General features: G+C 41.5%; 1 pseudogene; it reads left to right on the top strand.

Moving 5' to 3' along the window:
- The first annotated feature begins 10232 nt into the window (after positions 1-10232).
- Positions 10233-10382, top strand: LOC121286605 (annotated as a pseudogene).
- The last annotated feature ends 15938 nt before the right edge of the window (positions 10383-26320 follow it).

Raw genomic sequence — 26320 nt, forward strand, 5'->3', positions numbered from 1 at the left:
ACGGTTGGGGGTGGTGAGAGGAAAAATTAGTGCTGTTCGAATGGACACCCTCACCCTGTCCATAACAATATAACTATCTCGTAGGCCGTGTTGAGTAGCATGAATCCGTGACTTTTCCAGGCTTGTCGCACCACCTTGGGAGAAAGAGCCCCAAATGACAGGATCTTCATTCCGGTATGGTGGGGCGGTGGAGGTCGGGTGCTGGATGGAGTCGGGCCCCTTGTCCCCGGATGCATGTTGGAGGTGGCCACACAGTGCCAAGTGCCAAGGCAGGCTGTATCAAATACCTGCCTTGCTTCCCTCGGACTTCATCCCAGTTGTATTTTGAAACATTGGACCCTCTAGAACCCATCCCTCATCTCCCCCACCTTCTCCTCATGCTCATATATGCCAACCCATGTCCTGCACACACCTCCAATGATCTCTCATGCCATCCATACCAACTCATGACTGCCACCAAACCCTATGGCTCCTTACAGCCCCTATGCCAGTTTAGTGCCAGCTCATGCTCTCCAGCCACCACCCTTTTCCTTTACACCCTCCATGCCAACTCAGAATACCCACCATGGGCAGACCTCAGGAGTCATGCTGAGATGAAATAAAATAAAATTTTTAACATCCATTACAGACTTAACAATGTAAAAATACACTCCCATATTCATGAACATCTGTTAATACATTTAAATGCCCGCAAGTATTTTTTGTTCTTTATTCATGGGATTTGGGCTTTGCTGGTTGGCCCACCATTTATTGCCCATCCCTTATAAAGACAAACGTCTGTAGTCATAAAACCACATCAAAAACAGCTAATCATTCAATGATCTCTTTGAGCTGTCAATCAAACTGTGAACTTACAGTACTCTACTGTGTTGATAGGTTGTGGAAAGCAGCCAAGCATTAATAATTTCATTATGATAGCGCTTAGAGTTACTTCAATGAACAGTTGTTGAAACTGCTACAACAGTTTTTTTTTCAGCTCTCAAACATATGAAGGCAGTTTTCCTCTTTTTTTTTAAAGGCTGACTATTTAAATAGCTTGACGGCTTGTCAGTTCTACAGACCTTACCCACCCATCAAGAGCACCTACAACTTCTCTAAAGATTCATAACTCCCACATTGTAGGGAAAGGTCCTTGCTCCAATAAAAATAGGGTCTTTTTGAACTCTTTTTTAAATGGCCCTGCTAATTTCATGTGGGAGTTAGGTCCCGCCCCTGTTTCACCCCCCACCCCCCCCAACCTCCTGGCAAAAATAAGATCCCTCAGAAATGAGGACAGGACTTCTAGATATGTGTCCTACCCACCATTTTGGAAAGTCTCTGGTGCCTTCACAACGCCATGAAAATTCAAGCCATAAAGTCCAGTGTTCATAACAATAAACTGTCTCTTGGTTAGAAATTGAACTTTGTTTTTCTTATCAGGTAGTTAATAAGATGTAGAAAGGAATGAATCTGTAGATGGGGCAAGTTTGATCCAACTGGATTTACTGCTCAGTAATCTGTTCATGTTTTTATTAGTGTAGAGTTACAGAGTGTATGTATTCCTATTGGGACCTGATTACTATGGATAAAAAGAGGAAGCGACCTGAATTTATATAGCATCTCATCACACCTTTCAGAAACCTCTTGAATTGACTCAAGGAATTATATTGAAGGAAAGCAACTGTTAGGAATGCAACAAAATATTTGCCATTGCTACTGCCTTGTTTAGTGAGTAAATCTGCCATTTTTTAAATTAAGCATCAACAATGGAACTTTGGTTTCCATTAGATCAAAAAGTTGATTTATTTTCTATTTTATCACAATTTATATAAGCCAACACACTTGGATTTGTTTATTCGAATGTATAGCTGTATCAACACTTTGTGGTAGGATTTAGGTCTGCAATTCCTCATACACTGAATTCTGCCTCTTCTCTGACAATGGTAATGGAGATGGAAGATAAGATCAGAGGCCATGTAAGTTCATAACCCTTTTATGCAACTTCTTACAGATTACAATAGAGCAGCACTGAGACACCAAACAGCAGCTCACTCTTCTTCATACAAAGAAGAGGGAATTAAATAAAATAAAGGACGGAACAAGACAATACCAATACCCAAACTTTGACATTGAATCAGAATATCCCAGCAAATAAATGTTCCAGTCATCCCATTAAATTTGAGTAACGATACGCCTATGCCAAACCAATAATAATGTAGCGAGCTAACAGCCTACTGAACACAGATGGCGTGTAGCTAAATGAAAATTTATGGGGGGCGAAATCTATTCATCTAGAATTGCTTCTAGTGGTGCTATTCAGACTACATCGATTTCTGAGGGCAGATAGCACCACTATCTATGTAGCCCACATGGCCTTCACCAGCCGTCAATAAAGAGTGGAACATTACCTGCCCCCGGAATCAACGAAAAGTCTGTGTAGCACTGCTAAAAGCTGCACTGCTATATTTATGTATAACATATTTATATTTACCCCAGTTTTCCTCTCAAACCACCTTAGTGTCTTCTTCTTTGGCTCAGTGTCACCTTTTAAAAGAAATACTTGCTATTATAATTACACCTTTCATGACCAAAGTGCTTTACAGCTAATGAAGTATTTTTTGGAGTGTAGCCACTGTCATAATGTCAGAAGTATTTGTCTGAGTACGCTTATGTGAAACATCTTGGGATGTTTCACTAGATTAAAGGCACTATATAAATAAAAGTTGTTGTTGTTGGAAGTATTTGGCATTGAATAGAAATAAATATTGAAGTGAAACAGCAGCTTTTGGAATTCTGAACTAATAAATGCATCCAAATGTATGTGTTAGCAGCAGTTTTAGTTCCATGACCAAGCACTCTTATCACTCATTAGATGAAAAATAAATTACGAGACAGCTTCTAGTTTGAAAAGAAGCATATTTTTTCTTAAAGTAGAAATTCTTGATGGAGGGTCTTTCAGCAGCCATAGTCAAGTTTTTATGTATATTGGAAAATATGTTAAGTATCAAGAGGATTCCATTTTTTGTACACTTCATTTTTTCCCCTTTGTTTATTCCTCAACAGATCTATATCTATTCATTTTTGAAACTAGTTTCCTTTCTAACTAATGAGGAAAAATTCACAGAAGTTAATTTTTTCATTGGAGAAAGAAAATTGGAAGGGAACATGCCATTATCCTTTCAAGTATTGCATGGCATGGATAACATAGATGTAAGCATGTTCTTTAATTTAAATTGTGACTGCAGCACAAAAGGACATGAACTCAAAATTGATGAGCCTTAAGCCATGCTGGAAATTAGAAGCAAATTATTTTGCTAATGAGTAAAAGACATGTGGAATAGATTGCCATCAGAAGCAGTTAATGCTATATTAATTAAATCTTCAAGAAGAACTGGATCAATAACTGCTTGAGGACAGAGCTAAAGATTATGGGAAATAGCTATAGACAGATACAAATGATAAAACACTCTTAATTCCAGTCCTGTTGAATCCATGAAGATGTTGCCTCTGGGATAACTGGCTCGGATTGAAAGGTGTAAATTGCATTAAGTTGGATTAATATCATGAAGTTTTACTCAATCGCTTTTGGGAGTAAAAGGGAAATTTTACATTAAAAAAAATCGTTTTTGAAAATAGCTGCGATTTGAAATATGGAAATGTCTCACTGCTGAACTTGAGGCTTCTCTTTTGAGGTTAGGGGAAGGCAGTATACAGCGAAAGCTTTATTTTGTACCTGACATAGGCTATATCCAAATCAGGATACCTAATGGTAACATAAGGCACAAAAATGGGAAGACAGTATTCTGATGGAAGAGTTATTGAGGCAGAAACTGAGAGTGGTGAATTAACACATGCAGTTGAAATGACAAGCGCACCCAAAGACAGAGACCGGGATCCTCTGGGCCCGCCCACTGTGGGCGGGACCAGAAATTCCTGCCCGAAGTCAACAGATGTCTGACTGGTTTGTCAAATTTCCCATCCCACCCGTGACGATTCCCACTCTGGGTAGGCCCAGAAAATCCCAGCCTTGTTAACTCTGTTGATAATTTAGTTCTCCATACCATCACATCCAGTTACTGCTGCAGGCCACTATATACTCAACAGTATGATCTGAATTCACTACTTAAATTAAAATATTCAAAAAAGCAAACCAGATGCCTGAAATATATATGAAAACACCAATGAACTTTATGGTAATTCTCTGTAAGAGGTTTGTTTATGGTGATTTCGTTATCTTGGCATGGTAAAACCAGGCTGACATCAGGGCAACCAGGGGCGAGGGCTAGGATTGTTATTTACAGTTGCTTTCACAATAGAAACCATAGGTGATGGAAGCACCGACCACCATGGATGCTGCAATATTGCAAATTAATGTGTAAGTGGATGATTCCAACATTTTCCATTAAACGGTAGTTTGTGGAGAAGATTTCAAAGCAGTATTGCCCCTGTGACTTGTGTTGGCAAAATATTTACTGAGAATAGAAAGTAAGATGCTATTAACTGGAATTACTACTTAAACATTCAGAAATTCAATGTACACTGCCCACCTATATAATTTTCAGTTGTTAAATGTACATTATTGCCAGATACATTTGCAATTGTTCATCATTCAGCAGGAGCATCATCATACATTAACAACTTAATGCCTTGACAGGTGTCATCCACACTGGTAGCTGTTGCTATGCATGAAAACTGAATGAAGGTATTTTACAATATTAACATCTGTCTACAGCATTATGAATTTTGCATCTGATGTGTCCAATATTTGCATGTTGGAAATCAAATAAAATTGACCCAAATTTCACATTCACAGAAAAAAGTTACAGATCAAAATACAGTTATTTCATTAAATTTCAACTAATTTTATTCACCAAAAATGAACTAATGACATCTCTGATTTTCTGAAGCCCTGTCAGTGGCCATATTAATTCCCAAAGCACTAAAAATAAAACTTCTAAAGTACTAAACATAAACACAATTCTGAAAAAATCCCAGTTAACCTTCCCATCTTCTGAAAGCTAAAATAACCTTTTCTCACAAATAACTGCCCCTTTTTCGGAAGCCTTGTGCTTGCCTTCTGTTCTATAATGTGGGTCTTTAAACTGGGCCTTTGGCTCTGATTGTTGTCATACCTTTCTGCTTGTGTGACCTCAGTGTCTGTCAGTCACTGGCTTTCATTCCACATACATTCTGATCAGGATCCATGCACTTTTGGACTTGTGCACATGTGCTCTTGTTCCTGGGGCATATTTGATCTTCTATTTTCCTGGCACTACATCTGCTGCTTATTTTCCCCAATATGGCTCCAGTTGCCATTTGTACTTTGCCAGCATGGCCATATCTGCTGTTGCAGCCCCTACTCCTGGCCATACCTTGCACAGTACTCCTAATATGTCTGTTATAAAAGCTTTGCTGAGCCTGCGCATCACCCCAACCCAATCGCTCCCAAATCACACGAGTATTAACCAATCACAGATTGCCTTTCCCTTGAATATTCTCAAATTCCAGCTCTATTGAATATTTCCAAAGCGTTCTCCAAAAAAAATCCTGTCCAGAATGTTCCCAAATCCTCATTAAACAAGTAGATGAAGATCACACTTTTCCCCTCAACCAGGTACTCCCTGAACCTGCTTCAGTCTTCCTCATCCTCTGCTCTGTGGACTCAGGCCACAAAAATCGGCAGGGGTAAAGCCACGGAGGGACTTGAGGACAAGGGTGAGAGTTTTAAAATCATTGTTTGATTGGGAACCAGTGTATATCGGAAAGGACAGGGATGATGAGTGAGTGGGACTTGGTGCAAGTTAGGAAATGAGTAGCAGTATTTTGACTGATCCCAAGTCTGCTGAGGGTAGAATTAAAGAGGTTGGCCAAACATACGTTGAAATAGTCAAGTCCAGACATAACAAAGGCAGAAATGAGTACTTCAGTAGTAGGTAAACTGAGGCAAGGGTGGAGTTGGACATGTTCCAGAGTTTGAAATGTAATGTTTTTATAATGATATAAAGGCATCAACAAGGGATGAGGAAACACATTATGCATTCATTTATTTAAACTAAGCACATGAAAACATATATACATGATAAAAAGCTTGAATGTTCCATTAGATTGGAAAATAGCAAATATAATTCCTTTATTCAAAAAGGGAGGGAAACAGAAAGTGAGAAACTACAGGCCAATTAGCCTAACACCTGTCATGGGAAAATGTTAGAAGCTATTATTAAAGATGTTTTAGCAGGACACTTAGAAAAATTTAGGGCAATCAGGCAAAGTCAGCATGGTTTTGTAAAAGGGAAATCATGTTTAACCAATTTATTGGATTTCATTGAAGAGTCACATGTGCTGTTGATAAAGGGGAACTGGTGGATGTACTATACTTAAATTTCGAGAAAGCTCATGGCCTAGGGGGTAACATATTGGCATGGATAGAAGATCGGCTGGCAAAACTGGGTCTTTTTCTGGTTGGCAGGATGTGACGAGTGGTGTGCCACAGTGATCAGTGCTGGGGCCTCAACCTTTTACAATTTATATAAATGATTTGGATTAAGGGACCAAAGGAATGGTTGCTAAATTTGCTGATGACATGGATAAGTAGAAAAGTAAATTATGCAGAGGACGTAAGGAGGCTTCAAAGTGATATGGGTTAAGTTGAGTGGGCAAAGATCTGGCAAATGAAGCATAATGTGGGAAAATGTGAAATCGTTCATTCTGGAAGGAAGAATAAAAAAGAAGCTTATTATCTAAACGATGAGAGATTGCAGAGCTCTGAGATTCAGAGGGATCTGGGTGTCCTAGTGCATGAATCAGAAAAGGTTAGTATGCAGGGACAGCAGGCAATTAAGAAAGCAAGTAGAATGTTATCATTTATTGTGAGGGGAATTGATTACAAAAATTAGGGAGGTTATGCTTCAGTTGTACCGGGCACTAGTGAGACCACATCTGAAGTATTGTGTACAGTACTGATCTCCTTATTTAATGAAAAATGTAAATGTATTAGAAGCATTTCAGAGAAGGTTTACTAGATGAATACCCAGGAATGGGTAGGTTGTCTTATGTGGAAAGGCTGGACATTTTAGGCTTGTATCCACTGGACTTTAGAAGAGTAAGAGGTGATTTAATTGAAACCTTTAAGATCCTGGGGGGTCTTGACATGGAGAGGATGTTTCCTCTTGTGGGGAAGTCTAGAACTAGGGGTCACTGTTTAAAAATAATGGGCAGCTCAGTTAAGACAGAGATAAGGAGAATTGTTTTATCTCTGAGGGAGTGTGTCTTTGGAACCCTCTTCCTCAAAAGGCAATGGAATTAGAGCTTTTGAATATTTTTAAAGCTGAGCTAGATACCAAGGAGGAGTAAGGTTATTGGGGATAGGCAGGAATGTGGGGTTGAGGCCACATTCAGATCAGCCATGGTCTTATTGAATGGCAGAGCAGTCTTGAAGGGCCAAATGGTCTACCCCTCCTAATTTGTATGTTTGTATGAAAACATCAGAGCTGTGCTGTGTTCTACTCACAGCCAAAAGTGAAACTAAACTGAATTGCATGACAAATGTCCTTCCTAGTGATGTCATGCTCTTCTCCCTTAAAGGCATATTCCAACAGCAAATAGATAACCTTAGTCAAGTGATTAACTAATATATTATAAAATGCAAGCTTCTGTTGCACTTCAAGACAGTGACATAATCCCAGAGTTTGACTGATGTTTATTAATTTCCTCAGGATCAATCCTGCAGTTTGTCATTGAATAAATCCTTTGTAAGTTTACTCATTTATCCATCAGGCTTGATTTAAGAGACTATTTGCATCATTTTTATCTGAAAACGGAAGATCCTCCCTGTAATATTTATAGTTTTGAGAAATGTAGGACTGTAGCTTTAAGAATAAGCCTGTGCTGTAAGAGCACATGATCTGTGCAAACCAGTGGGTTAGCAGCACGGGGAACCTCTAGGAAAGAGTTCTTCTTTAGTTATGGAGTTTGATGCACACATGTAGTTGCTGCTGCTGTCCTGTAAATAAAGTTAAATGTGTCCGCCAAGAAAATTTGCCTGGAAAATCAACTCTATCACACTCCCTCAGTTACTTAATGCAGTCATTTGTTCACACTTTGGTTACTGTTAGCCTGATCATAAAATTTCTGAAGCCACCAACAAATTGTTTATTCTTCTTTGATGATGTTGGCAATGCCTGGACTGATTCTTAGACAGTCCATGGGAAGTTGCTGACAGTAAGCACATTGTGTTAATTTGCAACTGCCAGACACACTTTTCTTGACTTTAAAGCAGGTGACCAGCCTAGAAAAGTTGTGCTGGGTACCATGGGCATCCATTTGCCCACCTGCATCAATTTTAAGGAGGCCTTTAAAAGGGCTCCAAGCACCTCCAACCAAAACAGATCAGAGGCTGTTGTAAATGTTAAATTAAAAAAAGTTTTGAACCCCTCTACTTCATTACAATAAAACTTGTTAACTCAGTAGGAACTGGAGACAAATATAACACTAAAGCATTGTTGATTCCTTGAAGAGTAAAAAATAAAAATAACCGACAACCTTTGATTTACTTACCAGAAAGTTACCTTCCACTGTCAACTATGGCTTGATGGTGCCACTCTGGAGTCCACAATCTTGATTCAGAGACAAGTCCGACTGCAAAGACTTGACACTTTCCTGTTGAGTGAGTGTTGCATGGTTGGAGGCGCTGTCTTTTGGATGAGACCTTAAACTGCTGTTAGAAACTGCTCTTAAATTTATAAACACTAATTTTTTTCAGCTTTAGTGCAAAACATGTAGCAATTTTCCACAAGTTTACGCTATTAAAGTGATTTCAGTGCTGAGTCTATGGTGAGGACTAGAACAGTTCACACTTTGGAGGAGCAGGGTATCTCTGACAGAAACTTCTGGATTTCAGTGTTTGAGTATACAAACGAGGAAAGCAGAAGTTAACCAGTTTTAGCCTGTAATAATGGCAACACTGATAGTCTCGTGGTTATTGTTAACAGCAAAATCTATACCATAGTGATGCTGTAAAAGTCTTTGCGTAGGCTAAATATAATTATTGCCTAGTTTAACCATTTCCATTGAGTGGGAAATGGGTAGAGTGAACCTTCCATGGAAGTGGCCCAGATTCTGAACAATTTTCAGGGCTGGGTCTCAGTAATGTTCTCTTAGCGAGCTGTGTGCATATTTGGAGCAGCTCACTGATTTTTTTGGGGGAAATTGAAAATTCAGCAGCTCCACCCCAGAGTTCAGCTGATCCAGGTAAGTCACAGTTGGGGAAAGACAATCAGGCAATCATGGGGGCTCTGGCAGAGAGCCACTGCATCAAGGGGCAGGGTAGCAGGGCTAGATTTCTATGTGACCAGAAGGAAGGTGTCCACTCATGACCCACCAAATGCAATTACAAACCTTTATGTTCCTTCTTACTGAGTGCCCACAGTGGTCCGTTTAAGGGGCACTGGTTGGGGTGCTCAAGGACAAAGACTTGTGGGAAGCATGTGTGTAGAACATGTACCACCCATTGGCACTTGAAGATTCTACCAGGGTTCTATTCACATTATAGAATCATGATTTGTATGATCAGTGAGGCTCCCACCTGTTTCTAAGCACTAACCAAAAGGTTGGTGATCCATGCATTTGCTCTTATAAATCTATTTTACTTGCACTCAGCTTCAATCCTGCCCCTTTCAGGAAAGAAAGACCAAGGAATATGCATTAATCAAGAGTCTTTCATGACTTATGAATTTGTATCAGTTCAGTTGTGTATTTAATTTCAGCATCCTTGTACTACCAGATTCTTTCTAGCTCTTTCACTGATACCTCCACATTAAAGCTAATTAGAGTTAATTTATTAATTCTCACCCTGCCCCCACTTTTCTCCCTGGACATGCCCTTATTTCTTGAATACATACCATGCTGCTCTAAGGTTTGCCAAGTGCTGGCAGCTAAGAGTAGACACCAGCTGCCATTTATATCTCTCCCAGATGATTACATATGAATATAGACAATAGGTGAGTCCAAGACCTTGGCTCAGCTAAGGTTACTCAATCCAAGACTTAAATTTGGAATTTAGCATTATGCTCAGAAGTGTTGGAAATTAATTGTATGCTTTTTTGCTTTAGTTTTAAGTAGTTCCAGATGGTTCCTCTTGAGTTCCACTTTTAGTGGGAATAGAGATACTTGGAGTCAGAAGCCCATATTACACGTCACCTGATTTTACATATCAGAAGAGGAAAAGTAATCTCTCTGAAATCGGAAACCATTGGTGGATGGCGTCTGGGCCTTTTGTCTTTGATCAAGTGTAGTGTCTATTCATTTTAGTTTAATATCTGAAATGCTTCTTATCTGGAGACCATATATTAAAATCATCTTTCGAACAGGGATGGGGTGGAGTAAGGGGGTAGGTTTACATATTCTTTAAAGGGGATTCTTGGTGTAGGGCCAAATACTTATATGCAAAGCACCTATTTCTTACCCTACGCTTTTGAGCTTCGTATTAGAATTCTGCAAGGATTGATGGAATAATAGAAGCCGATTAGTTTCTTTTTTAAAGAAATGGACACCACAAAGCTCTATGCGACTCATTGTAATGACCCATGAAGATTAAGTTGCTGCATGGAACTGAAATGCTGAGGCATTAAAATGGTTGATGCAAAATGTTAGATATGGGATGTGAGAAATTAGGATTGTTTATACCTATTTTCTGGGCCCAACATTAAACTTCCAAAATGGCGCCCTGGGCCTTTGGTCCCACCTTTGGGATGAATTGCACTGGACGCCATATTAATAATTTTAAAATTGAGATCAGCAGATTTTTTTGTTAGCCAGAAATATCAAGGGATACGGGACAAAGCTGGGTATTTGGAGTTAGATCTCAGATCAGCCACAGATTCATTGAATGGTGGAATAGGCTCAAGGGGTTTAAATGGCCTTTTCTTGTTCCTAGTTCTAATATCCAACCATTTGTGAGTTGTTTGTGCTTCAATAATGGTGTCCTTTGGAGGAGTCCTGCAGTACTTAGCAGAGTGGGTTTCAAGATTCATGATGGTCTGCTCCATACTGCACAATCTCACCGTCATGAGGGGTTAACTCAAAAATATGAGAAGAAGAGAAAGAAGAGCAAGAGGAAGGGAGGAGGTGACCAAAACTGCTCCTGTCTACCCTAGCCACCCATGAAGAAATCACCTGAGTGCAATACTATTAATCGCAGCCCCAATCCCCCACTCAACAACAGTTCCACACCAACATGGTTCCACACCACAACAACAATCTGACTAACTCTGACCATCTCAGCATTTACTTGCAAAAATAAAACTCACCACAAAAATAAACATTCCAAACCAAACTTCTAAATGAAATAATGCCATGCTACATACAAAAGTTGACAAATTATCTTCCTGCATTCCCTTAATGCTTATTTTCTGAGTGCTTTTGCCCATCCTAGCACTCCTGCACAGTGCTATCCCAGTGGCTGCAACATAGTTGGTGGAGGGCCACTGACCTTCAGTAGAGGAGAATGCAGATAGCATTGAAAGATGGCCTAAAGCAGCTCCGGATTTAGCAGACCTGGCTTCAGACTGCACCATCTCGGCATGAGCCATTGTGGGGTTGCTGGCCAAAAGGCAACAGCATGGGCATTGGACGAGTGGCAGGGATCAGAGGATAAATGTTGTCTTCTTTAGCCATTCCCCCAGGACAGTGTCTCAGCAATCCTAGTAATCTATTGGAGAACAGATTGTGATCTTGCTGTGACACCCTGCAAATTCCTTTGCACATTGTGATCCACAGCAGTGCTGACAGCTGTTTGAGCTCCTCCAGCAGCACTCAGATGTTGGATTGCTGCCACGTGTGTTGCAGTTGAAGCTATGACATTGACCATCAGACATTCCATTATGGTTGGGTTCATAAGAGTGTGAACGGAGTTGGACACCTCTTCTACACTGCAAAGGATGGGCTCCAAGCTCTGTACAAAGCTCGATGTCAAGTTGTTTCTGGACCCCTACAGGCTCTTTGACATTGAATGCAGGTTTTCTGACAAACTTCCCAATGCATTCAGCATTTTATTGTGTATACTCTTCAGCCTGCTTCTGTTGGCTGCACCATTCAGGTCATTGTATGCATCCCCTGAAGCAGAACCCATTTATGACCTCATCCGCTGGCGAGCCGCACTGGAATTAACTCCTGCCCATTTATGCTTGATGTCACACCACCTGCAGATCTCACCTTTGACCCACCTTCAAAGAAACACAATGTGCAAGTATCTGAGCTGGTGGCTGTTCGTGTGAAATCAAGTGACGGCGCTGTGTCTTCAACATTACTCTTCTTTGTGTTCCTCTGTTGCCTGATCAGGTTCAACTTCTTAATATCTGAAAGGGTAAAGGCACAAAGGTAAGGTTGTGGCAAGGGGATGAGTGGGTTTGAAGTAAGAGGTGCATTTTTATATCATCTATAGCTAGCAAATCAGAAGAGAGGATAGTATGAAGGGATAGTAAGATGTGAGAAGAAGGATTAGGTATTAGGATACTGTCATTTTTGATGGTTCCAGCATTTCAACTCTCCGTGACCTCAGCAGTGGGCATCCAAATAATGGCCAGACCACCTATTCCATGAGACTCATGGAATAGAGAATCTCCTCTCCGGTTAACTCCTGTCACTTCGAGTCATGCATTACTTTGTCCAGCAAGAGAGAGGGAAGTATGTTAGTGAGGTTGGTACAAATCTGTTTGGCTGATGTGGCTGTCATGATTGAATAGCTGGCATTCTGTCAAAGTTGTGAGATGTGGGTGTAAGGCTTTCAGCAGTGCTAAGTGTGTGAGGGTGAGGTGAAACACATAATTGCTTAATATGAGTCCTGATTGATAGAGATTGTTGTGACGGGGCTGTGGTAACTTGAGCAATGTCGGAGGCTGGTAGTGCAGTTGGTAGGATATGGCATTTGAAGTGACCTTGATCACTCGTGTGAGGTCATAGAACTTGTTATAGCACGCCATCCAGCTTCACGGGACTAGAAGGCTGGCATTGACATCCATCTGCTCCTACTACCTTTTGAGTGTATGTGTGGAGAGCCTCCAGGTCACCCCCTGCAGATGCAGGGCATCCTCCTTTCTACCTCCTCCACCACGGCCTCCAGTGCAGAGTCCAGAAATCTTGGTGCCTGCTCTCCCTCCCATGTTATGCCATTCTTCACTGTTTTCCAGGTCAGGTTCGCTTCCTGCATGACTGCCAGCACCAGCTCCAGTTTCAATGCACCTCCCTTTTTAAGAGATGCAGGTGAGCTTGCAATTTTGCAGTTTTGGGCCCCCTGCTGTGAAGCGTGTAGCCACTAAATGGCGCAATTAGCACTGTCTGTATCACATTGAACAGGCAGTGGTTAATTGCATATCATAATCCCCGTGCCCATTTTCAGGGACTATCCAGCTGAGTGCTTGTGAACACAGTGAAGCCTCAACAAAGAAGAATAACAGAATAGTTGGTGTTTATTTTAAAAGTGAGGCCATCTGCCTTTATTTTAGCATTATCTATTTTTCAAAAAAACCAAGATAGTAGAAAGAGGAAGGAGGACAGCTGAAGATTACATAGGGGAGAATTTTCTCCCTGTTGGGCGGGCACAGGTGGGTGCGTAGTCGATTGCTGTCCGTGATCGGCTATGCACTGCCATTTTGCGTGGGTGAGCCAATTATGGCCCGCCCAGCGTGATGCACACTCGGAAGCGCTTGGTGCTACCTGTGTGGGCAGGGGGAGATGGGAGAGTCAGGGCCTGTGCTCTTCCGTTCATGCGCGCAAAAGAGCGCAGAAATCTCCGAGGCACAAAGCTGCTTCAGGGAGATTATTTTAATAATAAAACATCCCAAAAAGTAAAAAATAAAATTACTCAGACATGTCCCCTGACATTGTCACATGATCTGGGACATGTTTATGAATTTTCAGAACGCATTACATTTAATTAATAAACACTTCATGAAACCTCATCCCACCTGTGGATGATGTTTCGTGAAAAATGCAAAGTCCGCCTGGGCTCTTCGTCTGCCGGCCAACCTTAAGGTTGGATGGGGAGCCCTGCGAATCAATTTAATTAGTTAATTAATAGCCTTAACAGGCACTTTGACAGTTCAGCGGGCATGCATCAGAGTGCGCGCCTGCCAAACCGAAGATCGGAATGATGCACGGTGACGCCGGGAGGCACGCCTAACATCACCACGTGTCATTTTACATGTCGGTGAGCAGGACCCACCCCCGCACACCGACCAGAAGATTCAGGCCATAAAATAACATACAACTCCTAAGAGAAGTCATGTTCCCTATTCATCCCAAATATGAAGCATGTGTGAGGTAATACAATTTTATTTTGGCATATTAACGATAATCATGACAGAATGTAGCAAATCCAGATTTCAGTGATGAAAATCTTTACCTGCTTCTGCAAATGAAGCCAAACAAGCAGCTGAATAGCATGTGTATGGATGGTTCCCACTTAATAAATAATGGATTGGCATCTGTGCTGCTCTTCTAGCTTGAGGATATACTGATGATTGAAGGATGAATCCAAAGGTTAAGTTCTTTATTTGTCCATTCTATCTTTATTTATTCCAATAGTGAGCATGTATTCCATTGTTGCTTAAATGAATACAAATATTGTTGTGACAGCACAGTCACCTCAATAAAACTCAACTGCTCTCTATCAGAAATCAAGACAAGTTTTCAAACAGACTTGTGTAACCAAATGGATTGATATTGCTTTAAGCGAACACTCTGGACTAAGCCACTATAATAACTTTATCAAAAAATATTCACCATGCATTTGATATATTTATATAACAAAATCACTTGTGTAAGTTTCTTTAAGACTTTAAAATATGTGCATTCTCACACCCACTGGCCCCCTATTTGTGATTATCTCCTTCATATTATTTCTGAGGCTTAGGTTTTGAAACAATCTGTCAACAATCTGCTTCTTGATCATTGTTGCTAGATTTTAGTACTGATTTTGCCTCCTAAGAGAACCAGACACCAATCTTGCACCAGACTGTGATTTGGAGCACTTTGAGACAACCAGGCCTCATTTGAATTCCGCCCAGCACTTGCTTAGACATTTCTGGCAGAAAGTAGCAACTTGACAGTGGGACACGGTGAAGATCAAGTGGATCCCAGCCTCCGACATCAGAAGAGGGCTGCCGGCAGCAGGGTAAGCCTGGAATGGGAGATGGTCATGTTTTTAAGGTCCCTTGGCTGGGAGGCAGAAGCTTAGGGACAAATTTTCATTTGACTGCAGGAGGCAGGACCGGAGGTGGGCAAGCCAACAATTCCTCAGGACCTACTGGTTCGGCCGGCATGATCCCACCTCCAGGTCATTTTGGAACAGGCTGGATTGGCAGGGATGGGTGAGAGTAGGTGACAACTACCTATCCACAGACTGCAGGTGGCAAATTAGACTACCTAAAGGGCCAATGAGGAGGTCTTGTGGCACAGTGGTGGTGTCCCTGTCTCTAGGCTAGAAGCTCTGTGTTCAAGTCCTAGTTCAGGACTTGATGGCCGTGGAAGGTGCATTTATAATGTGGCCAGTTGATTATCAGCCTGTAAGCTCTTCAAAATGCCTGATGGCCAGTGTTAAGAGCAGGAGAGTTTTCTGGTCAGCCATTCTGCAGAAGGCAATGGTAAACCACTGCAGTACTTTGCCAAGCATAATCAAGGACCAACCCAGTGGAAGTCCATGGTTGCCAATGCCCTCTTAGGGCATGGTACCTGGAGGAGGAAAGGACCTATGAAGGCCACTCTGCCAACAACAACTGGAAAATTCCAGGCTGAGGTTGATAAATGGTTGACAGAAAGAGGCAGCCACCTCCAGGTGGCAAAGGGAGGCCAGTGGGGAGGGGGGCGTGGGGGCATGCAGCACTCCACACTGTAAGGAAACACCCCCTGCACCTGCCATTGCCATAGGGCTAAAGCTGTGCTGTGGAGGGGTTGCCCCCTTCTGACAGCCTGGCTCTTCTGTATTTATAAATTTGTTAAAGTGCTACAGGGAATGCCTCCATCCTGAAGGGCTCTCTCTTTCTCCTAAGTACAATGGCAACTCCCACCTTTTGATGGTTGGGCTACCAATTGTTCACTACTGTAGGGCTTCCTATTGGTCCTCAAACCTCAGGAGCCTGCCTGCCCTAATTGGACAGGGTTACCAGAGGCAGCCACTTAATCTAAAACCGCTTCCAGTGTCCCATTGCCTGCATCTCCAAGTTCCCGACCTAGAATTCATCCCGATGCGACGGTTAGAACCCTGGTACGAAATCCAGTTCACGGACATTTTTTAGTAAGGAAAGGTTTTTACTTGCCTCAGTGGCCTTGCTGGCTTCCTGATAGGTTCACTTGGTGGTTCAATAACACTGGATATTTATCATGGGACCTTGATTTATATTTATTAATGAGGCTCCTATTATACTAAAGTGGATGGGTCATATGCCACTAAAACCAAAGGCCTTAAATTGGCAGGAATGGAGTGGAAAATGTAGCCAGTCTATTTTAGCTGGTCCTTTACTCCATTTCTGCTATTTGGGAAGAGCTAAAATTCCTCTTTTTTTTAGGATGAATTCTTAAAAAAGACAATGAATTGTTCTGGAGTGAAATTTTAAACAATTACACCTACACACATTGACTGATCTCTTTTCCCACAATAATATTGTCAAAATATAACTTTGTTTTTGATGTAGAAATTGGCAAGATGTATTCTGCTGTTTAGATTTATACATCACATGTAGGTATCCAATGAGCTGTCACTTAAATAGGGAGAAAAAAAATGATGCTAATTATTCTTTATTCTGTTCCGTGGGATTTTAGCCAATGACTGATTTGGACCTTACAGAAAGAATATGGTAAGTTAACTGTATTTGCACCCAGAACAATTACACTAACGACTTCTTTGCCAGTTCAGAATTTCACCATTGGGCTGATGTTCCACACTGTACCTGTCTACCTTACATTTCTTTGTGTGGGCCCACAAATCATTGTAACACTGAAGAGAATAGGACTAGCTTGACACAGACCTGAGCTGCTCCCACTGCTCCTGATTAGAAAATAAAGCTATTCTCAACTCTATAAATGTAGGAGCCCAGCCTCAATTTAAAAAAAAAAATCTGCTTTCCTTTCAAGGCAGCTCACTGGATGTTGCAGCTCACCATTTCTCTTTAATGCAAACAGCTTAACGACTGAGGGAAAATGAGATCAGTCATTGTGTGTATGTGTAATTGTTTAAAATTTCACTCCAGAACAATTCATTGTTTTTTTAGAATTCATCCTAAAAACCAAAAGGAGGAATTTTAGCTCTTGCCGAATAGCTGAAATGAAGCAAAGGACCAGCCATATCTTCCATTTCCTTCCTGCCAATTTCAGACCTTTGGTTTTAGTTTAATAGGAGCCTCATTAATAAATACAAATCAAGGTCCCACGATAGTGTGACTGAACCACCAAAGGCAGCCTTATGGTTGTGGGGGGATAAAATGTTCTAATATACATTGATGTTAGCAACATTTTAAGTTTCAGATGCATATATTAGTTAGTGCTTTGAATGCCAAGGTTAAAATTATGTGAAGCAATATTATGCTTACTATTTCATCTCAATGTTTTCAATGGTTCCCATTATTATAAAAAAAACTTCTGGTGTTTTGTTTTACATGCAAACAACATCACAATGACTAATTACACATGACTCAGCTTACTGCAATCGTTTGGTAGCACATTCGTGAGTTTTCAAATGATTTTCGTCATTTTTACGAGCAAATCTTCAGCTAGGACTGCTTAAAGTAGCGGTTAATCATCTTATCTCATGCAGTAATGAAGTGGTGGACTATAAGCGTTTGAGAGGAGTCTGGTATAAAGAATTAGAGGAAGTATCAAAAAATGATGTAGCTTATGAAATGTGCTTATAGGAAACACACCAGCCTAATGGTTAAGAGGACAATGCATCCATATGAATTCCAAGAGACAGAACATGAATCTTCCAAACTCTACTAGAGCTGCAGAATTGATGTGGTTAAAGTCTCAAATGAGTCAATACCTGCACTGTATAGTCAGTTGGAATCTTTTACCTTGTTGGTGCCTGAATTCAGACACAACCAGCCATGGCTGGGAAAGAATCACCATATACTATAGAAATATGTCAGCTCGAATTACAATGCAGACTTTTGTGTCATATCTTATACATTTCCAGTATAGTTTACATTTGAGTTAATTACTGTTTCAATCTCTATACATTATTGTTACATTCAGAGGGCAGAATTCTGGACCAGCGTTTAGCAGTCTTGTGAAGTGTTGTTCGCGGCATTCTCTTTTAGTGATTCTTCTGTCCATTGCTACCTGCTTGTCCCCAGGAAAGGAGGGAACTTTTACTATCCAATCAGTTTTGCAGAACCAACTGATTTTAAGGAGTAGGTAAAAACTCTGCACTGTACAAACTCTCCTGTTCAGAGCTCCACTCAAAAAGAGTGTAATTCCCCTGTGGAAGTGCTAGCAAGTGTTTTAATGCATAGGACAGTAATTGTGCACTAGCAGCTTGTCTTTTTTGGGACATGGAAGTGGCAGCTGGGGGGTGGCAGATGCTGAGCTGTCCCAACCAATGTACTCCACAACCACTAATGTGGTTTCTCAGTGGGATCATCAGTAATAGTTAAAAGAAGATTGTTCTGGTCTGTTGAAAACCATCCACCCATTGTTTCCCCTCATTCAAAGAAGGTGGATGCTGGAATTTGTACAAAATGGCAGTGCCATGATTTTGTTGGATTTATGGCCATTAGTGTGCATAATGACGTTTCTGCATTAATTAATTAACTGCAAACCCTTTCTCTTAAAGTACTCTAAGCCTAACATGGATCTCTCTGTACTGGATGAAACTGAGCTCTCTAGTGGCAGCTGTGTGCTCTGTCCAAATTCTGTGTTCTTTCCATTATGAAAATGTTGACCTTTGCAAAGACAGCATTTGCAACTTACTCGATACATGTTTCTGCTGTACACTGCTTGATGTGGCAGGTGTCTCATAGGATGGCTTCACAAGATACAAAGGCATGAAAGCTTCATACCATGCTAGCTTTGCTTCTGTAGACAGAGCTATTCTTGATCCAATATCATGCCAGATGTAATGTGCAGATCAATGGGTACCAGATGGTTACCACACATAAATCTTGGGGCCTCTGTCTATGATTGAAGAGGAAAGAGAGGCATAATTGAAAATCCATGAATGTGAGATTATAAGGGCGAAAATAGATAATGAAAAACATTTATAAATGGGATGGAAGTGAAAAGGCATAAGCAAATATTGTACAATAAAATGGGACTGATTTGCATGATCATGTGTGGGTTCTCAAGGATGTGTTTGTCATGAGGAGATGATGGGTGTTTCAGACTGGTGCAGGAATGGAATGGGGACAATAAGGAGAGATTGCAGAGTTGATGCCAGTGCAAGGGAGGGAGAAATGGTGGTTGGCTAGTCAGAACAGAACGTTTTCTTGGGGGATCATGAGGCACACTCCTGCTCCTCCTGGCCCACAAAGCTGTAAAAAGATTTTACTCGCCTGATTCACCTACTTCCCCCTCCATTTAGCTGTTAGGTTTCCCGAACCCTGGGAAATCTAGCAAGCCAGCATTAAATTTAACTGGCTGCCAAAAATCTGAGGAACAGAGCCTCATTTAAATATTACAAAGATGGATTTGCCTCTCCAGAGTGGAATTCTTGACTGCCGCTGAGGTTAAAATGGAAGAAGGTGAGCTCGGTAAATCTTGGTGTTGATTTTCGCATGTTTGCCAATTTAACCCCTCCCAACCCACTCCCACTCCTTATGGAGTTTTAAAACCTACCTTTATTTTGTATCAGGGATATTTGAGTTTTTAATAATGAAAAATGGCAAGCAGAAGATTTTGGGGAAACAATTTTGCATCATCTTGTTCTGTTTCCACGATAGATGTGATTATTCTTTATATTTCAGTATGACAACCAAATTATGACTGAGTCTCTTACAGGAAGTGTGACAATGCAGACAGCTGCACAGATTTCAAAATAACACAAAAGGAAATTTCCTTACCTACTGCTGATGAATAAATAAATTGTTTTTTTTTGTCTTCTCAGTAGAATGGGCTAGCTGAAAGATGACAAGTTATTGCACTGAAATAAAGAAGACATTTTTATAAAAGGAATTATCATTTTTGAATTCCCTGTGTAAACAAAACAAAGCACATATGCTGTCATCATACCCTTGTGTTTTTTTTTATTCATTCCCAGGATGTGAGCTTCGCTGGCTGGGCCAGCGTTTATTGCCCATCCCTAGTTGCCTTTGAGAAGGTGGTGGTGAGCTGCCTCCTTGAACCGCTGTAGTCCATGTGGTATAGGTACTCCCAAGGTGCTGTTAGGAAGGGAGTTCCAGGATTTTGACCCAGCAACAGCGTCTCTACACAACCTCACTTTCTTTGAAAAAAAAATCACTTAATAGTTTCAAAATTTCTGCTCCTTTTTTCCCCAGAAATCATTTAGAAAAACAAATCCATTAAATCAGGAGGAAAAATATATCGTGAAATGTTACACTGAAAAAGCTTCCTGATTTGCACAGAAAGATTTTCCACACTATGTATTGATGTCAGAGGACCCCGATTAGCCTGAGGCAGTGGCCAATTCATCCACCATTAAAGCAATCAACATTAAAATCAGAAACTGGTAGCAACGGAGCAGGAATTGGAGCTGCTCCATTTTAACTGCTTGCCAGCTCTGGTCCCACCCAGTGGAAAGATTTATTTTTGTCTGTTTGTATTTTATACATGAATTATCAGCCATTTATTAAGTTTCTAGTTCAGAGTGTGTTTTGCTTGAAGCAATGCCTAAGCCAACAATAAACTAACATTTCTCCTTATTTTTCATAGGAAGTGTTTATCATATAAAGAGAAACTCAACCGACAGACTTTTTCAAACAAAAGTTCCATGTTGACTTTCTCGAGAGATGGGTTGCAACAACTAGTAGGAGTACAGCAGGGCTTAGAAATGGCCTGTAGCTTGCTTTTCCGCCATGAAAAACAGTATCAGTTCTGATCCTGGCAATCTTATTGGAGTATTGATTGCAGATGTAATCTAAAGAGAATGCTAGAGCATTGCAAAGGCTTTTTAAAGTACCTGAAAAATCCTGTTGGAGGTCATGCATTATTTCTGAAATTTCCAAATAGATAACCATAGAAATGTTTGATAGCTGCATGCATTAATAGTATGTGCCATTTTCAATGCTGGATCTTTGAATGTTGTAGTTTGCAAAATAAAGAAAGAAAATACATAATCGGTCGCTTATGAATCCGTTCATAGGTTTATTACTGTTTACAAAACAGCTGTTAAATGGCCAAAGAACAAAGATGGTACAACTGGTTATCTTCCCTTGAGAACCTAAGTTCTGATCTGTATAATCCCCACTACCTGTGTGGTTGCAGTTATATCCTGCATTTTCTGTACTGTAGTATTTGCCTTATCTAGATTAAAATCGAAGTTGAACCCTTCATCCTGTGGAAGCTGAGCAGTAATGGAGTTCAGATTGATGGGATAGGCTTACTGACCTGTCCCTGCTTTGATGCCATTTTCTCCTAGACCTTCCACTGGGCAATCAAGACGCCCACTTAAATCCCTGGAGAGCTCAGTATGAAAACCGGAGCCCTGTGGCATACGTAGGGACCTGATGGAATTTTATCTGCCTGCCAGGCGGCATATCTGCCATGGATGCTCTGCTCACTAAAATTCAGTGGTACAGCAGAAGAGGTGGAAGCTAAATGCTCAAATTATCCTTGTGGGATTATTTCTCAAGGGTGAAAAGAATAATGTGGACTGCTGCCACCCCAGGCTTCCTTACCTCCTCTCATCCCACCACTGCTGCAATTATGACTGGGCCTACCTTTCTCCCCACATTAAAGATGGCACAGACCAAGCAAACGTAGAGAGAAAAAAAACTTTGTCTTGTCAAAGTCCAGTCTGCACACCTGCTCCCTTTGCCACTGATATTGCAGTTTAAAATCTTCCGGAATGCTTTCTTTGGCCACCGGGAGATTGATTCCGATTCCGGTAGACTCATGACCATTCCTGGAGGGCTAACGATGCTATGTTGTTTGTTGTAATTCCGTCAGAGAAGCTGGGAAACTGGGCCATGCTTGGAAGCATTACTGCAAGAAGTAGCTTGGCCTTTTTTACTTTATGTGCACATTTATGTTTGCCTTGCTGCTGAGATGATTTCCTGTTGATCAATGATAATAATAATGTCTGTTTTCCTTTTGGTTACTTGTAAATATCTCACACCAGTTGATGCCACCTTGGGTGCTGTGGGGGTGAATGTTTACTTACCTGACCTGCAGGGAGGTGTTAATTAGAAAGTGAACCCATAATTTTGAATTGCTCCACATGCAGTGGATTTTTAACTCTATGGTATGTCACTGATTGACTCTGCGGAAGGAACCAATCTGATTGACAGCCTGCTGTTCCATTGCGCAGGAATCTGGTAGATGGAAACTACAGAGGTAGGTAAGCCCAAGCCGAGGGTGTGGGGAGCTGGTGAGGGAAGCACAGATGTTGATTAGGAGCCGGGGAGGGTGGGAAGGGATTGGAATGGGGAAGAGGCATGTCAATCCAGGGGGTGTGGTTGAAAGGAGACCAATTGGGAGTAAGGGAGTAGTTGACTGGGGAAGGGGGTCAATTGGGGGAGGGGACAAAGTGTCGGGCTAAGAGGACGTGGTTAGATTGGGCAAGAGAGGAGAGGGTCAAATGGGGGGTAAAGTCGGAGGGATCAATCGGGGCAAGGTGGAGGGGTGGGAGGAGGGAGGCTGATTGGGGCACTGGGGAAAGGGGGTCAATTGGGAGGGGAGCAATGAAGTGGGAGAGGTGGGAGGAGGGGTTGATCAGGGAAGGGGAGGAAGGTTCAGTTGGTTGGAGGGTGGGGAGAGGAGCGTCTAGTTGATGGGGGCAGTGGGAGGTGGAGAGGGCTGATCAGATGGGTTGTTGATCCCAGGTTGGGTGGGGGAGGGGGATGCGGGGGAGTTCAAAGACTGGGTGTGGGGAGATCACAGGATTTGCAGTGTTGGCAGACCAAATGATTGGAGGGTGGGCTGATCAGAGGCATCATGCTGGGATCATAGGCCTCCTGGGGATATCCAATCACAGAGGCTTCTCAGGCAGAAATCAGGATTCAGGAGGTCAATGTGAAGGCACTTGCTTCCTGAACCCATGGTCCACACCTTGATGAAGCTGCTGGATGTCCCAAAGCTCAGAATATGATGGGGAACAGTGATGAGGCTACCATCACCTCACCACCTGACTTCAATTTCCCTTGCCCCATTCCCATCAGTTCCATCACATGCTGTCACATGTGAATGAAAGCATAGTACAGGTCCCCAGTGGACTTGCTTATTGTCCCCTGCCCACTCCCATTTTAATCTAACTTTCTGGGGCTACTATTGGAAAGGTGGCAGAGGGCCTTGGGAAGTATTCGTCTTGTAGTGGGTTCCTCTCCCTCCAATTTGGCCCTGATATACCAGCGTAGGTTAATTAAGGCTGGAGCTCCATCAACTTTGGAGCTGTTTCTCTTCCTTTAATGCCATTCCTGCCTCTTGCCTGTGACACCTTTATCCCACAGAGCGCTCACCAAGTATAAGATGTGACAATGAGTGTAGGGAAATTCCTTCTCTGCTCCTAATCCATCCATTCCAAAAAAATTCAGCCCAGCTGCTCAATGAAAATTCTGTTTTCCTGCATCAACTAGGTAGAATGTTAGATGGAAATGCTGGTAAATGTGGCTTCTCAAGAATTGCAAAGAGAAAATCATTGGACTCAGTGATCTGCATAAATAATTGAATTTCCTGAAAGTTGCAGACATATATTGTGCCAGATGTATCCCTGATATATTTGAGACACACACAAAAACTGATAGCTCACCTGTGTCCAAAAAGACTATTGTTATAATGTCACAGGAATATTTGTACTGCCAAATATCAAAGGTTCTCTGTCATCAAGTGGTTCAACGCTGAAGTGGAAGAACAGGTTGATATATAGTTCTCTACTGAAGCACTGTTGTTCCTTTGCATCCTTGCATCAACGATCAAAATTTGCGATGAGGCCATATCAATTCAGCCTTTTGTCACACCCCACTGGGGATAGTGCGCCACAATATCAAGTCCCACGGCTCCCCAAGCCGTGACAAATGTGAAAAGTTTAATCAAAACACCTAATTGTTTAATTTAGGTTAACAGAATACGAACACCAGGTTTGTAAACTTAATAAGTAAATAACTGTTTATTGAACAATTTGTTGTTAACCAGTAGCAAAAGAAAGAAATATGAACTGCTAATTTCTAACTCTATAACCCAAACTCTACTGCTTCTTAAATCTCTCTACACATGCATACAAGACACATAAGACAAACAAAAACATGGGCCAGGATTCCCGGTCGCCAACAGTAAAATGACTCAGGATGACGTCGGGCGGAACTCCCGACATTACCCTACCCCTTTTCAATTTTCAGGTCGGCTATTGAGGCCATTGACAAAGTAATTAATGTAATTAGTGGACCTGCCCGTCCAACCTTAAGGTTGGCAGACAGGCCGGGAGCCCTGGTGGGCTTCAGAAAAAGCATGAAATCTCATCCATGGGAGGGATGAGGTTTCATGTATGTTTATAAATTTTTAATATAAGTGAAACTAAAAGTGATGGACATGTCCCAACTCATGTGACAGTGTCACATGGTGGGGGACATGTCTGGGAATTTTTTTTTCTGTTTTCAATATTTTTTAATGTCTAGTCGATCTCCCTGAGGCAGCACTTAGCCTCAGGGAGATGTGTGCACTCTTTCACAAGCATGTGTGAAAGAGCACACTCTTGGCTCAGGGAATCACCCCCCATCTGCACAGGGAGGGCATAGCGCTTCCTGGTGGATGTCACGCTGGGCGGGCCTTAATTGGCTCACCCACAAATTGGTGCCATGCCCCCGATTGGGGGTGCCAATCGGAGGCACACCTCCACGCACCCGCTCTTGAACTTCCGCCCCGATGGGGGAATAATTCTGTCCATGGAGTTAAAGGTGGGATAAAACAGTTCAATAGCACCAATTCTGGAGTACAGGTTTCGATGGGTTTATTTTGATTGCTGTCTTCCAAATTCCTTTCAGTTCTTTGTTGATGACACAAGGTGGTCTTCCAGCCCTTTCAGCCTTCAGTTCACTGGTTGAAAAACTTGCTTTTCAATGTCTCTAATAGTGATTTTCCATATTTTCCTCTTTCTAGGGCTTTTTCAGAAAGAGAGCAGATTATAGACATATGAGGAAGAAAAGAAAAACAGCTAGCTATTACTGTAGAATTACTGGAATCTTACACATACAGGAGAAAGAGGTTTTAGGTCTTTTCCCTTTTCAGGCCAGGAGCTTTTTTTTCTGTTGCACTGCTCTCACACAAACCCTGCTCACCTGGTTAGGAGCCAATGTTGCCAGCCAGTTCCCCTTTAGACTGGACTCCTCCTTGGTACCATTCTGTCTTTCGTGGCACACTCTGTTCCAGTAACATTGTATATATCCCTCACACTGTTCCAGTAGACATGTTTTTGAAACTGCAGCCATTGTAATTTTAATTCACAGTCCAACAGAAATGAAAAAGTATGTTCTTTACACTTTTCTAAAACATATTTAGTTTTGTAAAATTCTGGAATTTGATTTTTCCACAGTATCTCCTTTGTATTTGGAAGTCTGCATATAGAATGGGAAAAGTAACCTGTCATTTTCTGTGGGTTTTGACTGTTAGTGAAATAAGTTGTTCAATAGAATGTAATTACAGTAGAAAATGATTTTATTAGACATAGAGCATTAATGGCTGGGTCCTTCCAGAAAGGAAATCCCAAAACACACACCAACTGAGATTGGATAGGAATGATAAAATGGGGCATGTGCTGAAAAATGTATTGTGATCCCAGTAAAGAACAAACTATGCAAAACAATTATTTTAATATCCCAGCATCCATAAAGAAAGAAAACCTGTAGATCTTATAGTATTGAATCACATTCCAGTTTTTTCCTGGTACTGACTGCCTCAAAACGCCGGCAGTAAGTAAGCAAATCTTCCTCCAGGCTGCATCTACTGACCGCACTTACATGTCAACAGACCCTTGTGACATATACCATGGAAAACCTAATTGGTTTCTTGTGCCATATTTCCTAAAGACCTCAGTGCAGTTTTCAGTGAGATTTTGCAGCTTAGTGCTTGTCATGCATGTCATGGACTTCTAATTATTTAGTAAATCTTTTCTTTGACTTTTTTAAAATTCTAGTATGGCTTGTGATGTTGTCTGTTGACTTGACGTTGTTGAAAACATGTGTTGCATTCTTTA

The sequence above is a fragment of the Carcharodon carcharias genome, chromosome 13 (genome assembly GCF_017639515.1).
Source record: "Carcharodon carcharias isolate sCarCar2 chromosome 13, sCarCar2.pri, whole genome shotgun sequence".
Lineage (NCBI taxonomy): Eukaryota > Metazoa > Chordata > Chondrichthyes > Lamniformes > Lamnidae > Carcharodon > Carcharodon carcharias.